This window comes from Zonotrichia albicollis, chromosome 5, assembly GCF_047830755.1.
Source record: "Zonotrichia albicollis isolate bZonAlb1 chromosome 5, bZonAlb1.hap1, whole genome shotgun sequence".
Taxonomy (NCBI): domain Eukaryota; kingdom Metazoa; phylum Chordata; class Aves; order Passeriformes; family Passerellidae; genus Zonotrichia; species Zonotrichia albicollis.
This window is the reverse complement of record NC_133823.1, coordinates 52,663,697-52,676,003: the sequence shown is the minus strand read 5'-3', so window position 1 is coordinate 52,676,003 and position 12,307 is coordinate 52,663,697. Positions and strand designations below refer to the sequence as shown.

Here is a 12,307-nt window from a genome sequence, read left to right as displayed (position 1 = left end):
GCCACCATTTCTCCAACATCTGGCTCACCTAAGTCAAGCAACCCTAAATATCACAGTGCAGAATATCAGTTAACAAGAGTCACAGAACATACTGCTCCAATGGGATCTATAACCTTCATACAACACAGAAGACGGTGATGGGACATACTTTAAAATATCTGAAAAAATAAGTACTCCTAAAACCAATGGGATGAAGTGTCCGTAAAGGGGTGTCAAGCTAGAGTGCATGTGGTCTCGTTTAACCAGCTGTAAGTCAAAAGGATAGAAGCAGCCAAGGAAAAAAGACCAGGAACAAATCAGGGGATGTGCAGTCAGAATGTGCAGGACCAGGCGTTGTCATTACATTGCAAGTGTTCCATATTGCCAGAATTTCATACTTCCCTTCCTTGATGCTTCTTGTAGGCAGCTCCTCTAAGCAGTGACTCTTCCTTGTCCTCACAGCACCCAACTGACTACAGTTCCCCCAACCAACCAATCCACTCTTTTATAACACTCTCCTTATTGGCTACAGCTGTGGCCTGTTAAAGTCAGGCCTGCTCCTAATCCTTAATAATTAACCCAGCTGCAACTTTTTAGGGGATAAGATTACTTGCTATACTACCTTTATTCACCTATATTCTATTCCCCTACAACCAGGTTCCAAAGGGAATTATTTTTGCTGTCAGTGAGTCATAACATCTCAGTGGAGCACACTGAAAATATTTACCAGAAAAAAAAAAAACAAAAACAAAAAAATCCAGAACTACTTGACAGTTTTTCATAGAGGAGAAATTATTAATAGTCACAGAAGCCTTGCTCAGGAACTTTAACACATGTGCTTCAAGCCATCTCTCACCTCTTGATGTTTTGTTTGACAAGTCTAGTACAATTTTATGTGTTACCCCAGAAGAGTCACAAGACAGAGTTCCTGTGTACCACAGTTCTCTATGCTGATATCCAGCTAAAGCAGATGTAGAGGACAGGCCTGCCGTTTACTACAACAGATTAAGAACACAATCAGGTTCTTAAATTTATGTTAAAATTAAATGTTTCTCATCTCTGTAATAGTGGCCTCTCCCAAATTTATGTTAAAATTAAATGTTTCTCATCTCTGTAACAGTGGCCTTTATAAAGACATAGAGTGAGCTCTTTTTTCCTCTGGAGTTGCATATGTGCTCTTTTCACAGCAAGTTACAATGAGAACAGCAATGGCCATGATCCCATACCAATGGCGTTTGCACCTAAATTAATGTGACATGCAGCATTTTCACCAAACACCTTGGAGCCAAGCCCAGTTTTAAAAGCCACAGCAAAAATTAACAAAGTTCTCAAAACATTAAGAAAGACTATCTTAGAGACTATCTACTTACTTAGAGAAAGTTAAATCCTATCTGGCAAAAACAGGTAAGACCTTTGCACCCAATGCACAACATCTGAGGATCTCCACACTGATGTAGGTTTGCTGAGAGCTACCAAAGCACAATCATTATTTACCCTGCTTATGTGCTCCATGCAACATGGAAGCTGCAGGGATACACATTACTGACAGAATCAGTCTCAAAACTGATCTCTTCATTTTTTCAGTAGGCAGGAGCACCCACCACCTGCACAACTCACTGCAAACAAACACTCACTTCCAAATATTCAACTAGAGGCTCACAGACCTGTAGTGAGCTCATAAACCAGCACTCTCAGGGCAATAGTGACTGCCTTCTTTATTGCTTTATCCTTCTCACTGGCTACAGTGAGGGAAATACTGCATGTACACACTGCAATAACTCTCCTGCTTCAAAGGCACAGCCATTTCTTGTCATCCAAAACCTACTAGGGACTAGGAGGCTGTAAGAACATACCCCCTGTCCTGCACCCAAAGTGTCAGTCTATCAAGAGCCTACAGCAATTATCAACACAGGCAAAACCACATAGCCAGGAACTGTGGTCTGCCAGGTTGGCACACAGGAGATCTCCTTCATGACCAGTCAACAACTCTAAGTTCAGAAACAAACACAGAATTATTGCTGGTGCATCTCCAGTGCCTTCTACTTGTTGTCTCCACTTACTGGGAAACTTCATCCAGGTCTGAGGTCTGCCACCAAACAGAACAGACTCAGAGAGCTCATGCCGTTGGAGGTCAAATGCATCAGTGGATGAAGAATACAGCTCCTGAACATGGAAGCTACAGAAAAATTCTAAGAAATGGGTTTTGGGAAGTTCAAATGAAAGGGCTTGGCACATGAACTGAAAACAAAACTAAGGACAACCAATGAAGTCCTAAAAATGCAGGTATGGATGATACAAAGCTTTGTTACATGGATTTTCACAGGTAGGTTTAATGAGTCTCATAACTACAATACAACCTGATTATATTTATTGACATTGTAATTAGTAAGTGTACTGTGTTAGTTTTATACTAATATAGAGAGTTAACATCACAGAAGAAGGTCTGTGTACTTCTTCAATCATTTAAATTTTCTTCTGTGGCTCCAAATGCACATTTGTCTACTAAAATCCTTGGAATACATACAAGCAATTTACAGTCCTACTTTTCAGGGCAGGTTTCATCAGTCAGAAACACCTGCAGCATGGGCCATGCTAAAAGCTGGGGAAAAAATCCAAACTTTAGACTTTACTTCAGATTATTTACTGCTGATTGAAGAATGATATATTTGTAATCAAAGCCCCAAAAGTGAAGCAGCTCTTCCCATGCACAGAGGTCAGGGCCACAATGAGTGTAACTCCTACTGTCAATCTCACTGCCTAGACTGGGTGTTATTTACATCCAGTGCAAATTCAGAACTCATGCAATAAAGGTGATGAATGTCTGGATGATGGATCCATGTTATAGAAACTGCAGCTGAGATCAGAATCAAATGAGTCAGTGTCAAGAGGGTTCTTATTTTTCTACTTTAAAATCTACAGCCTTTGCAAAGGAGAAGCCATGACAACATTTCTATCACACACAGGGTGGGGTGCATCTCAGGCAATATGAAACAGGAAAAAGAAAAAATGCTTTGTGTAATTCAAAACCCCCCAAAATAAGAGTTTCATATTGCACAGCTTCATTATTAAAGAATGTATCTCAGTCTTAATGGCTTCTTCCACATTAAAAAAAAATATTTCAGAAAACAGAATGACATGGCCTAATCTGTGCAGAACATGTACTCCTCCATCACGACAAAGCACAACAAAATAAGAACATGCAGCATTTTGGCATCAACAAAGCTGCCTACATAGATGCCCACTCTTTTTTATTTTCTCTGCAGCATATTTTTTTTAACTCACTCATTTCCTTCTGCATCTTTCTCACCATTCTTGACTTGTCTACTCCCCATACAGCTTCTTCAGACTTGTTTTCACATGAAGACTGACCATGGAAATAGTCACTCCCTTACAGACAGTTCAAAATACAGCATCCATTTTAATTCTTCCTTCTCCCTCTTTATTTATATACCAATAAAAATAATTTCCTTGAGAAACAGAGATGTTATTCCAGAGTATCTGAAATAACTAGAGCAGGAGAGTTATTTCACAGAGCTAAGCTTCATGCTGTGATAGATTCACACATTTGGTCCCACCTCCCAGTAAGGAGCTGGCAATTACTGCATTCCAGTTCAGGACCATGGATTTTTTCCAGCTCCCTTAGCCCATATGCTATTTACAGCTGATTATGGCAGATGAAGCAGCAATGCATTTTTGCATCAGATGTGCAAAGGCTAGACAAACTGGACTGGGTATGAAAGAGCAAACCTGCAGTAAATATTGGGGAGGTTTTCTGCAGATTAGAATTATTGTTCTTGACAATCATGATATTCACAGCTCTGCTTTACTGATTTTATACTTACATCTAAATCTCAGAAAATGCACTCTATTTATTACCTCAAGTGATAAGGGAAAGCATCCCTCTAAAGGTTTTTGTGAAGAAACAGCAAATAATTGGAATCCTGTGATGCTTTTGTGCTATTTGAAGGATTAGCCTCTCCTCAGTTCCTGGACAATACATATATTAAGTACACTAAGTGCTGTGATTAGAGCTTAAACACTGTTTAAATAAGACACATCTCCAACACATCCCCTTGTAAAGCATAATTTATCATTATTATGCAATTATGTTGAAGTGCTAGTGTACAGGAATCTTCTATTTCACCCAGTTCATCAGATAGGCCGATGAAACAGATTTATCTCAATATTCATTCTTGGAGTGTTTTCTGAGTACACACAAAATTCTCAGCATTTAAAATTATACTCCTGAAAAGCACTGCTTTTTTATCCAATACCTACATTCCTAATAGCTCACTAAATAGACAGACTAAATCTAGCTCAGATATACCTAACCATGGGTATGGTCACAGTTGCCTTTTTGATGGAGAAGTAGGCATCTACTTTTTAGACTACACATAATCTAGGAAAGGCTAAGATAAAAAGATGGTGAAAAAATTACAAAAAATTCTAGAAATATTTCAGGCTTTCTAACACAGTGCACAGTAGGAAAAAAAATCTGCAAGCAATAATATCTACACAAAATATTTGTTATTGACATAAAGGCAGGGTTGGTAGTTAGCTGAATGCAGGAAAGCTTTGCATTTTTGCTGCAAAAGACAGTAACAGCTCCAGCCTCCCAGCTGGTCAAATACAGAATCTAAAAAATTCTGAGAAATTTCAGTTTATGATGGCAATCTACCAAAAAAATCCAAACAAAGCCAGACATAACCCAAAATAAACAAACAAACAAAAACCCCACCACCAAACCAAAGTAGAAAACATTAATAAAGGGATATAATGAGTTGTCAGGAACATAGTCATCCAAAAGATTCATTTTTCAAGGTGACTTATTGAAAAGAATGCAAGTTCATGCCATTCATCAGTGAAACTTGACCAAAAATACAAAGCAAAAGGCTCATCTTATCTCTGCAATCAAGCACTTATGTCTTAAGTTCTGGAGCAGGAGATTTATCGTCAAGACTTCAACCATTTCACGCATGTAGTTTGAAATTGTCCAACAAATGCAAAAATTACTCATGGGGGACTCAGAGGCAGCAGAGGCATTTAAGGCTCATTTCCGTAGGAAGCCAGGCTGCAGCAAATTTAATTAAAGTTTTTAGTAAGAGTTTGGCATTTTACTAAAAAACACAGAATTACCAGAACAGACAGTCAGTGCTGGGGCACAGCATCCCATCCTCCCTCCCATCCTACGTGGTAGAGGCCAAAGCCTCATGCAGAAGCTAACAGGATGATTATCTTGAGGAGGATTATGCTGCACAGAGAAGCTGAAGTCTGCCTGGGTGAGAATTAAGTCCATCATTCTTACTGGTCAGCTGAACTGTTTTCTTCTGCCATACTTCAGATAAATTATCAATTGATCTTCCTTAAAATGAGTGCATCTCAAAGAACATTGATATAAGAAGGTGGCATTAAATGTATTTGCAGATTTATTTTTTTTAAGAACTAGGGAGTCCAGAAAAGGATTCAAGAGGAAAAAGTAATTAATTCTCTTATAAGAAATAAAAGTCTGCCACACTAAATTAACAGAGTATGATTATAATATAGTCTATATCTGACAAGCTTAGCAATAAATGATTGAGCCATGATCTGTTCTACAGGAAATGCCAAGATGTGACTCAAGAAGATCAACAAAAGGTAAAAACATTGTGAAAGTACTGCTTTACACCTTGATATGGAAAAAAAAGTCTGTTCTTGGGGTTTAATTTCTCATTTCTAAGCAATATAGAGAAGGAGCACCCCCCAACACATTCTCTCCATTCTGACAGGATGCAGATAATGCAGAAATTACTACAGGAAGCAGTTACTCCAAAATCAGAGAAGTACTTGCATCTTAGGGACTCAAACAGAATGAGAATCACTGTCTCACAAAGTAAAACCTTCACCCTGGAAACATGTCCTGATTAGACTCAGGGCAGACATGCATCACATCACCACAAGTACTTATAAACATGGATAATAAGCTTGTTCAGAGAATTAGTTCACAAGAAAACAAGGCTTGTATCTTTGGGTGGTAGTTCAAATGCAAGCTAGTGAGAAGAAATGCAAAATATTGGACACTTTTTGCACAAACAGAAGCATTACAGAGCAGTAAATTAAAAGCTACCAGATGCTGCATACTGCTCTGGATAGAAAACAGAAAAAGAAAATAAAATCTCAGCCTCATAATCACTGACATTTTGGAAAGTCTAAGTAAAATAGTGTACTTTAGTTAGATAAGATGTTCCTTGTTCTGTTGAAGAAGAGGAATAAGATAATTTTGGAAGAATACACAGAGGATTGTTCTGCAATGGCTCACTCTTACTCTTATCATACAAACAATAATAACAACAATAGTAACACAGTTTCAACTGCACCAACATACCACTTGGCTAATTTTAAAATAAATAGATAATGTTAGGGTTAAATTTTAGTTATACTCACAAGAGAAAACAAAAAAAACACGTCCTCACCTGCACAGCAAAGTCAAAGCAAGCAGATCTGCAGACAGTGCCTACAATGAAGGCTGAAAATGGTGCTGACCATGGCCAAAGGGACATCACTGATTGAGGTTACACCCAGGAAGCCAAACATTTCATCTGCAGCACATGCTGAGCATCAGCGCTGAATCAAAAGTGAAACTGCAGAATGCAGCTGCGTGACTCTACTGACACTTCCTTCCTGGGTGGAAAGGTAACAGCTATCACAAGGGCAACTCAAAGCTTTCAGTCATAATGCCTTGTCAAATGCAAGTCAAATTTAAATGGACTATGAAATATGAAAAAACATACTTTCTGAAACAGCTTTCATTTCCCTTAATGTCAAGGGAGGGTGCCAGATAATGGGGTTAAGATGGGCTAAAAGTGAGAAGAAAAACTGAACAGAAACTTCAAAGAGTTGGGAGAGACATCTTGAGTCTCCTATAGTTGTGGCTACATTCAGCATGCAGTAAGGAAGAAATAAGCAACACATGAACAAAAACATTTAATATAAATAGTTCCTCTCTTAATTTTACACTGATTACAGAATGCCAGATTGCAGATTAAATATATAGGTTTTTTAAAACATCTGCAAGAAACAAATTAACTAATATTTACATCAAAGTTCTCTTATTATCAGAACAAAGCAAAGATGTCCTTCAGCCATCTTCCACTAAAAACAAAGTAAAGTCAAAGCAAAGCAAACCAATGTTGTATGTGCTTTTTGAGGATGACATAAAAATATTTTAAAAGTCTATTCATTACTTCTAAACATTACACAATTTAGGTGATTTTTTACTTCAATTTCATTTTTTCCCTCCAGAAGCTGGTTTCAGTTTATTGGATTATTCAGCATGTTAACAGGAAAGCACCAGAATAACTTCATGTGTATGTATGTTTATGTTTTTATAAAATGTGCATTAGATAACCCTCTCTTAAAACCAAGGATTTGAAGATAATTAAGATATTGCCATTCTATACCTTTGTCTTTATCAACATGTAATTTCCCATTGTGAACAAGACACAGACTGAGTACAAGTTTCTGTGAACTAACAGAACAAAAATAAACTAATGAAATTCCCACTGTATTCCTCACTACATCAAGCATTATCCATTCCTGTCCAACTTAACAGCCCAAGGTGGCAGCTTCCCAAATACATCTGGCTCTTCATGTGCATTTATGCATGTGTTTGAGAACCTATATGGTAAAGAAAGAATGCATCAAATCCAAAGGCAGCTGTGGAATTAAATTCCAGATCTATGAGCCTGGATTGTGTTGGGAGAAAAGGGGAATACCTCACCCACCCCAGCACATGGCAGAAGCTTCTCTTCAGCTGCCATTCTAATCAGACAGACAAAGTGATGAAATATTGCAAGTAAGAAAGTTACCAACCAAGTTTTAGTGATTGCTAAGAAAGGCCTACAAGAGCATTCCATCTGCCAAAGACAAAGTTCTATCATTTACAATAATGTGCAAAGGATGGAAGTATAATGAAAAAAGAATGAATGAAAAATTAGTTTAAACTACTACTGTGGCTCCATTTTGCCCCACTGACAATGAATCTGCATCACTTTGGTTGAAGTACTATAGATTTTTCCCTATTACTGAAGTTAGGGCTGATAAAGTTTGCTATTTTTAAAAACCTGAGCAAAAACTAAATGGAAGAAACAAAATTTGCATACAGGAGTAAAACTTCCCAAGATGGAAAAAACCCCACATTTTTAGATCATTAACTCAAGATATTTTATTGTAATATGTGGAGAAAACAATGACCATGAAATGGATTTTCCTTGCTAATGCTGAGTAACATTGCAATAAGTACCCTAAATTAACAATTGTTCTAAATATGGATTTTTTTTTAATGAGAAACAAGAGATGGAATGTGTTTGTGCATATCAGTACACAAAGCTGCAATTAAGGCTTTGTGTCTGTTCTGAATATTGTGCCTTCAAAATGAAGCAGAACAGAGTTAATGAAAGTTGAGAGAAAAAAAATCAGGACTACAGACAAGGATATGAGGAAGGGTTTGATGGTTCTTTTGATGGCAGAGCAACTTTGGTTCAACATTAATAAATGGTGATGCAATAATCAGTTGTACCTGACCAAATATCCTCTTACACAGAGGCAGCATGCAACCAACTTTGCTTTTATACAAAGGGGCAATCCAATTTCACATTCTTCAGCATTTTCTGCTCCCTGACACGTATTTATGCCAGCTCCATCTGGCCTTGCACAATCCAGAAATAAGCCCAGGCCCATTTTCTTCTTCATATACTTGCTACTCCTACATCTCCCATCTTCTATCATAATCCAACCAAAATGTTCTACAAGAAAAAAATCTATACATGGAATTAACTATAAACATTTGCATACTGACAAATTTTACTTAAAGGCAGAAACTGAGAGCAGAGCTGTGGTGAGCTGCAATGAAGATGGTGTGTGGATATAAAGGTACTAATTATGGAAAACAAAATGTGAGCTTGAATGAGATGGACCTCTAAGAGAAGAATCTTAAGAAACCTCTGCTCCATCACTGTGTCCTGGAATTAACATTTTAACAGAGCACATCTCTTTCAGTTCAAGCCTCATTTATACCTCAGGTACAACACATGGCCTCTTTTGAGGATATTTCCAAGTCCTGCATTCCCGTAACAACAATCTAAGGCACTAAAGGAGCATTCATTTAAGTGGAGAGAGAGCATAGCTCAGAGCAGAGCACTTCCAAAAAGCAAATGGAAATAAAAAGCTTCATCTACATGCAGGAGAACTTAAACCTGTTAGGCCAATCTCTACACCAATGGCCTCTTAAAGTACTTGTGCCAGCCTGCAGCAGACAAGCCCCAGTGGCTCAGTGAGGGAGTCCCAGGAGTGACCTCCTTGAACTTGTAGAGCACCTCTCCCAACCCATGAGTCTCTCCACCCATGAGAAGAATCACCTTTTCCATGAGATCCCAGATTCTTGGCCCTTCTGTTTGAATCTCCAATATATCTATTCAAAGATTAGATTAGCATTAACAACCTAACTATGTGCTCCCATCCAGAAACAAAAAGCTCAAACCTCAAAAGACCCCACACTACCTCAGGTGCAAGAAACAAAGTCATCCCAGTAAACCGAGAAGTACAAACAGAGCAGAGACAGAAAACAAATGTTCTAAGCCACACACAGTATCCCAACTTTTGTATCACAGTAACTAATTTTAGCATTATTAACGAAAAGGCATGGGGTTCTTTTTCAATGAAGAACAACAACACCATGTCAAAAGATAATTAAGACAGAATTTAAAGGTCTTTAGAAAAACCTTCTTGCCTAAATGCACCATGAATTAGTGTGTCTTACAATCACAAAACACTTATTTTTAGCAGGTTTTGGAAAACCAACACACAGATATTCACCCTTTGCCATATAAAACCTGAAACTGAAGCTGGCATCTCACAGAGATGAAAGAGAGTAGACCCTAATAAGCATTACAGAATCCAACTCCTGGTTAAATATACAGGCACATCAAGCTTGCTGTCAGTGAGGCCAACAGTGTAAGAAGAGACAATACTGTTTACATGATGGGTTCTAAGCACAGGGTAGGGATCTCATTGAGCAAAAGGAATCTCTGAATGAAGTGGGTCTCAATTCCTTCCCCCTTACAAAATTTGCTAGGATTTATTTTCTTTCTTCTTCTAATAATCCTATTAATCTAAAATAAATAAATACAGTCAGTTATCATTAACATAATTTCTTATGATTGTTTTGATTAAGCAGTGTGGTGCATGGAAATAATTTGTAAGGCTAGTAAATGTATAAATACCTAACAAAAATAATTATTGCTAGTTAGTTAAGCCTGTGTTCATCGTCCTCTAATTTAGAGATCCCGCAAACCTGCAGTGACTTGCAGGCCTAGACACTGCTTTAAGGGCTGATGGAAAGAACTTTTTTTTAAAATCTCATCCATCCACTAGAACAAACCAATCCTTATGCAGAACCAAGAGAGAAAAATTACAGTGTGTGCAGGTACTCCTGCGATCCAGCCCAGTGGAGTGATCTGTTCTGTAGTGTTGCCATAGAAAATGCAAAGGAAGCCTCCAATTAGGGACGAGGTCACACTTAAGCAGAGATATTATGTAAATATCAGCCAGCCAGCACCCTGCAAAAAAAAATAAAATAAAGGCCTCATCCTGCCAGCCCTCCAAGGGCAGGCCTCGGGTTCTCTCCTCGAGCATCGCTGCCGGCAAGACCCGGCTTGCAGGAGCAGGTGCCAGCCCCGGAGGCTGCCCGGGGACCCCCGGCACCGCAGGTACGGCGCGGGCGGGAGCGGGCAGCGCCGGGATGCTCCGGGCCATCAGTCCGGGATGCTCCGGGCCGTCAGTTGGGATGCTCCCGGCCGTCCTGCCGCCGTGCCGCGGCTACCGGCGGGGCTGGGGGAGCACGGGGAGCCCGGAGCTGTCCCGGCCCCTCCGCGGCCGCGCCCCGGCCCGCTGATGGCTGCGGGGGAGTTGCGGGAGGGCGGGGGCCGGCAGGGACCGGAGGGTCGGAGCCGCCTCGCCCCGCCTGGGGACGCGCAGCCCCTGCCCCGCCAGGACCGGCCCCCCTTCCCGGGGCTTCCTCGCCCGTCGGGTCACCGGCACGGACGGGCGAGCGGAGAGGAGCACAGCCTCGCCCCGCCCCGGGATGCACTTTTTTCCCTTAGGCATCTCGCACGACCAAAGTCTCCGAGCGCGGCAGCATCCTCCCTCCCTCCATCCCTCCCTCCATCCATCCTTGCATCCCACGCCGTGGCCGCGCCGCCCCCGCATCGCCCACTCGTGCCCGCCGCCACTCACCCACTGCGCGGCCGGCGGCGGCGGCAGGGCCCGGCCGATCCCTGCCCGCTCCTTCCCGGGGCTCCGCGGGCGCGATGCGGAGCAGCAGCGGCGCAGCAGCCGCACCTCGCTGCTGCCGGGTCCCTCCCCAGCTGTCACCGGCGGCCCGCCCTCGGGGGCGGCGGCGGCCGGGCCCTCCCGCGGCCCCGCCCCGCGCTCGCCGCCGCTCGGGGCGCGATGGATCCGCGATGGAGGCACGATAGATCCGCGATGGAAGCACGATAGATCCGCAGTGGAGCCGCGATAGATCCGCGATAGATCCGCGATGGATCCGCGGGGCTGCGGCGCCGGGAGAGCCGCCCCGCACGCCATGGGCACCGCGTCCCCTCGCTCGGTCCGCGCTTCAGCAGGTGCGGGCACGTCCGGCACGGAGTGCCCAGGGGAGGGACCCATTTAATTTTTTATGTCATGCAAGAATTAGACACGGAGTTGTCCGATCATCTCAGCTGCCGGACGCCTGTAAATCCTGATGCCATTTAAAACCTCGTTCTTTTGTCAGAATGGAAGAGAATATCAGCTTGAAGCTCCCGGGCCCGGGCTTTGCTAGGGGTTTCAATCCAGACTGACTCCTCCATGCATCAGCTGTAAACGCACCTTTACTAAAATGCTGCTAGTGGTGACATTTCTGTTGATTCAGATTCAGTGATGACCCAGTGATCAGCAGAAATGTGTTTCTGTGTGCCAAGCACCAAGACCTCAGAGACTGGGAATGGTCATGATAACTGGCTCAGTATTATATTGATGGTTCATACAGAATTGGTGTAAACTGGCCTCAAATCAAGGAGAGAATAAGCCAGTTTACCACTCCATTTGTTCTGCTATTGTTGCAGCTGCTGCTGTAGTGCTAGGTTTGTACTTATTTTAAAAAGACAAGATGGCAATGGGAAAAGAGACTTGAACAGTAAACACAATATACAAGAAACAGGTATCAGCCTCAGAACATACTCAAATAGGTTTGGTGGAGTTTAGCACAGACACAGCTCAGGGCAGCATCACAGACACAGAAATTTGAGAAGGGAAT

General features: G+C 41.6%; 1 protein-coding gene across 7 annotated transcripts in view; it reads right to left on the bottom strand.

The window, feature by feature from the left end:
- Positions 1–11,388, bottom strand: part of JAKMIP1 (janus kinase and microtubule interacting protein 1) — a 143,658-nt gene extending 132,270 nt beyond the window's left edge. For 5 of the 7 annotated variants that reach the window (XM_074541734.1, XM_074541731.1, XM_074541737.1 and 2 more), the window contains exon 1: positions 11,248–11,388. The gene's annotated coding sequence lies outside the window, so the exon portion shown is untranslated. Of the gene's footprint in view, positions 1–10,427; positions 10,572–11,247 lie in introns of all 7 variants that reach the window. The other 2 variants (XM_074541732.1, XM_074541733.1) reach the window with 2 other exon arrangements.
- Positions 11,389–12,307: the final 919 nt, after the last annotated feature.